This window comes from Berghia stephanieae, chromosome 3 (genome assembly GCF_034508935.2).
Source record: "Berghia stephanieae isolate SIO BIC M18660-M18661 chromosome 3, UCSD_Bste_1.3, whole genome shotgun sequence".
NCBI classification, from domain to species: domain Eukaryota; kingdom Metazoa; phylum Mollusca; class Gastropoda; order Nudibranchia; family Aeolidiidae; genus Berghia; species Berghia stephanieae.
This window is the reverse complement of record NC_088362.1, coordinates 102,251,264-102,256,263: the sequence shown is the minus strand read 5'-3', so window position 1 is coordinate 102,256,263 and position 5,000 is coordinate 102,251,264. Positions and strand designations below refer to the sequence as shown.

General features: G+C 36.0%; 1 long non-coding RNA gene across 4 annotated transcripts in view; it reads left to right on the top strand.

Moving 5' to 3' along the window:
* The window catches only part of LOC144969719 (uncharacterized), a 7,696-nt gene that overhangs the window by 2,308 nt on the left and 388 nt on the right, over nucleotides 1–5,000 (top strand). Inside the window, exon 3 of one of the 4 annotated variants that reach the window (XR_013644811.1) lies at nucleotides 3,568–3,705. The exons of 1 other annotated variant lie outside the window; for it this stretch is intronic. This is a non-coding gene — a long non-coding RNA (uncharacterized LOC144969719). Of the gene's footprint in view, nucleotides 1–2,475; nucleotides 2,639–3,098; nucleotides 3,239–3,567; nucleotides 3,706–5,000 lie in introns of those variants that run through there. 2 more of the 4 variants (XR_013644810.1, XR_013644812.1) reach the window with 2 other exon arrangements.

The following is a 5,000-nucleotide window of genomic DNA, read 5'->3' as shown; positions in this document are numbered from 1 at the left end:
ATTCTATATCGTCATTATAGGTTAAAAAACAACATTTATGGTGAAAAATTTTAATTATCTGTGTTGATGCCCATTTTGCGGCCGAATTTGGGGGTCTGACATCAAAAAATATAACATTCTTGTGGCAAACTTTCCACAAAAACTAATGAAGGAATGATCTCCATATTCTTCCCTCTTGTCAACATTGTACCACAGTGTGTCACCATAGAGAGATTTTACGGCTTTAGCTTATGGAATTTTTATTAGAACATTACAAAGTTGAGAATCAAAATGTTATGACAAAATTGATGTTAAAAAAATCTCTCTATGGTGACACAATACATTATCTCTGTGATAACTGTGGAAATTTTCAGACAATTTCATTGAATAGATTCTGAGAAACGTTTGACACAGTATCCCATACCCTTAGAAATATGACATTTTGAGAAAATAGCAAAATAACTTCCCGTTTTTCACACTTTCTCACTATCTGTACCATTTTCGAATGTGTTTTTTGTGCCTTTATAGTCTACTTTACTAATTTGGACTTCAATTATATTATTTCTCGGATAATAAAATATCATTTTCCACCAAAATCTCAAAATCAATTTTTCGAAGGACTTTCCTAATAATTAGACCCAAACCGCCCCTTAAATTTAAATATCTTAAATTAATATCAACATGTTATATAGTTCATATCCGAGTGTTCACTGTAGTCAGTGTGCTTCACATTGCTATATTAATTCTCTTAATATTCTTATGAAAATCATTCTACTTTTATCATTCACTCATCCCCCCCCCCTCATTCTATTACGTACTCATTCACTCACTTGTTTTCTCGTCTTTCACTCGCACGCGCACTCACTCATTCTATCATGTACTCACACACACTCCCTCACTAGTTCTCTCATCATTTACTTGCTCACACACCTCGCGAGGTCCCAGGTTTTAGAGTTTTTGACAGAGGTGAGGGTAATTTAAATCGATCGATATTTGAAGGACGAGTTTTCTGGCCAAAGTTTGATGATCATAAGTTGTTTTTTGATGATAATGAGTTATTTTTTCTAGATAACGTCAGTTAAGAACGATATTCGATCCTTGGTTTTAATGCGGTATTACACCGTAGTGATTCCTGTATTCAAAATTTACTGTTAGTCTTAACTTATAAGATCTTTTTAAAAAATTGAAGCCTCACAGACATTAGTGAACGTAGCAGCAGCGAACGTCGTAGTTTAAACAGTTTCTATTAAACATTTTATAATTTTAAAAATTTAATTCACAGACATATAATAGAATGAAAGCGGTTGGTCACTCATTATCAATTTACTAATCTTAATAGTCTATGGTGACAGTCGTTAAAACTGGTGCCTGTCTTACTACTCTACTCCCAAAACCTACCCAATATAACTTATTTTATTGTGCTAAGTGCTCTTTTTGAATAAGAAACAAATTGGTCTAGACATTTCTTGTAACTTTTGTTTTCAACAAAGCCTGTTGTCCGAACCTCACAACCAATATTACAATACAAGCATAGCTCTCCGTTCAATGAACACGATGATTCGTCAGTCGATCAGCTCAAAATTTATGATTCAAGTGTTGAATTAAATTTGAACTCACTTTCTATTGTCTTAATAGACATTACACTTTTCCACTTTGTAAGAGAACTACACGGATCTTGTTATTCGGGAACGAAGAGATATATTCTGCATCTAATCATTTCGCTCCCATATTGTAGAATTCTTTAAGAGCGGAAAATGGTTAATGTAGATTTTGAAGAAATTAATTGTACTCAAAACAATTAGAAGAATCACTAACTGGTATCGATTTAATGCAAGTACTCCCACCCCAATGTCATACTCGCTAACCGGAAGGTTGACACACAACCCACGTGCTAAAAATGACGGTTCTGTTTTCGCATGCTGGGATTTGACGAGCGGAACAAATTTGATTTTTCGATAAAATCACCACGATGTCTAATGAATCTAATAATACTTGTAAACATGTCAATTGGATTCAATAGTCTGATGTCACGTCGCCCAGCAACGGCGGCCATTGTGGTTCTAAACAAAGAAAATCTGTACTTTTTATTCTTCATGCTGGCTTTTCATATGTCTTGTGATCAGAATGTGTAAAAGTCAAAACATGATCAGATTTATGATATGTTTTTTTCCCTCTGGATACGCTTTTATGCTCGTCGGAGAAATATTTCATAAGGGCGTCCGCCACTGTTCCGATAGTTTAGAGCCAGTGTTACTAAGTTACCATGCGTCATAAGGAAGGAAGTGACGTTACGACTGTTGAAGAGTATTGTAAACACCATGCAAAATCTGAAACGATAGGTCCAGTGGTCTCGGAGGCTGAAAGTTAAAAATATCTAATTTCCAAATATATAGTAAGATTATGGATAAAACAAGGAATTTATAAAGGTCATAATCTTCCTTCTGCTTTTCCATAACATGCATAATCATGTTGGTGTTGTAAAACTGATCTCCTCAGACACCTTATGCTGCCACGACAAGAAATAAGAGGTCGATATATAAAGCGTGTATGCAAGCGTGTATGTTCGTGTATGGCTGTGTCTGTATTTGTAAATGTGTTGATGTTCATACCATGAACCAAACTGAGCATTGTTTACCTCACATGAATTGCCTTTAATTTGGACAATAAAGATTATTATTATTATTATTATTATTATAACTGGCATTACAATGTGAAATACGCTTCGCGTAAACCTGCTTTTTATTTCGATAGATTTTTCCCATTTCCAAATAAAAGTGACATGCGAGCTTAATCAATAGTGTTTGTGTTGGTATTTAGAACAATAAGGCTCGGATATAAAGACTTTGGATATAACAGCAACTCGATTATAACAGTGAAGATTTGAAATCGTTTATTTTTTACGGTATATAAAACTCATAATATGAAGCTATTTGCGTACTCGCTATAACGCATTAGTTATGACATTTCCACCCCTTATTTGCTTTTTATAGTATAATGTATACAATGTTCCGTGCTATGGTATATCTGATATTAGGGGAATATAGATCCTATTGAGAATTTCTGAAAATTCCTTTAACCCAAATTTACACGATTTTTTGTTGTATAACGTATCTCCTCGGACGCCTTTTGCTGCACAGACAAGAAATAAGAAGTCGATATTTAACTGGCAAAGACAATGTGAATTACGCTTCGCATAAGCCTGATTTATATTTCGATAGATTTGTTCCCATTACCAAATAAAAGTGACATGCGAGCTTAATCAACAGTGTTCGTGTTGGTCTTTAGAACAATAAGACTCGGATATAAAGACTTTGGATACAACAGCCACTCGGCTATAACATTGTAGATTCGAAATCCTTTATTTTTTACGGTATATAAAATTCATAATATGAACCTCTTTGCGCACTCGCTATAACTCGTAAGTTATGAAATCTCCACCTCCTTATACGCTTTTTATAGTATAATGTATATAATGTTCCGTGCAATGGTATATCTGATATAAGGGGAATATAGATACTATTGAGAATTTCTGAAAATCCCTTTAACCCAAATTTACACGATTTTTTGTTGTATAACATATCTCCCCAGACTCCTTTTGCTGCGCAGACAAGAAATAAGAAGTCAATTCAACTGGCAAAGACAATGTGAATTACGCTTTACGCAACCTTACTTTTTATTCCGATAGATTTGTTCACATTTCCTAATAAAGGTGACATGCGAGCTTAACCAACAGTGTTCGAGTTGGTCTTTAGAACAATAAGACTTGGACATAAAGACTTTGGACATAACAACCAATCGGCTGTAAAGTGAAGATTTGAAATCCCTTTTTTACTGTAGATAAAACTTATGAAATCACCCCCCTCCCCCCGCCCTTATTCGTTTTTTTAATATTACAGCACATTGTGCCATAGTTTTTCCTCTATTTGGGGAATCTAGCTACAAAATTAGAATTTCTACAAATCTTTTTCTCCAAAGTTTACACGATATTTTCGGTACACTAAACTATGACCCACAATCTAAAAAAAATATTATTTCGGGGAAGGGGTTGGGGGGGGGGGGGGGGGGGGGGGGGTTGATGTTAAAAATTTCTCTTAAGGTAAAAATGTACGATACTTGAGTTAGTTTCATTTGCCGTGTTAAAGACAAAGGGCATCGCTTCTTAAATTTACAATAACAATACATCTAAATCTTACAATTTACGTAACTTTTAACTTAAGATATTTTTGGCACCTGGTTCAACCGGAAGCAATCCAGTTTTGAGGCGATCGGTCAGAAAGCCCGTCCTCCCACTCGGTGACCTCTTGACCACCTACTCTCCGCCCATCTTCGGCACTGCCTTTTGAAATTCTATCTTTTTCTCCTTCCAAACATCAACTTATATCTCTACTTTCCTTTGACATTTTAAATATTGAATTAGACTGAATATAAAAGCCTCAAAATTAAAAGGAAAATACAAAATGCCTAATATGGAAATGTTTTGGCAAGAAACTCATTTTCACACAACAACAACATAAATTAAAACCAAAATAAAGGTAGCCATTCACAGCCATAGGCCCACAGAGCCGGACTTTTTCCAAGTTTCTTTAGTGTGAAATGGACAATAGGGAATGAGATTAGCGGAAGAGTAGCGTCCCTGGATTGGACGTCACCGGCGGAGAAGTTATTAGAGAGAGAACGTCAATATGGTTTTGCGCATGCGTCTCTCGTCCTCGCTTCCTGTGAAACCGCGAGGTTAGTTAAATAGTTTCTCAGCGATCTTTAAGTTGACGTTCTCTCTGTAAGGTGACGTGCAATCAAGGGACGCTACTCTTCCGCTAATCTCACTCCTTATAGCAAGAGCTTGATACTCTTTTGATAGGACGCTAGTCTATGGCAAAGTACTCCCCGCCAGATCTAGCGGGCTCAGCTACCCAACCACTGCTGGGTGGACAGGGGGATAAGAAAACAATCTCGACTTCATCGGAATCGATTTGGGTTCCTTTCCGTGTGAAACGAGTGATCTACCAACTGAGCTATCGGGA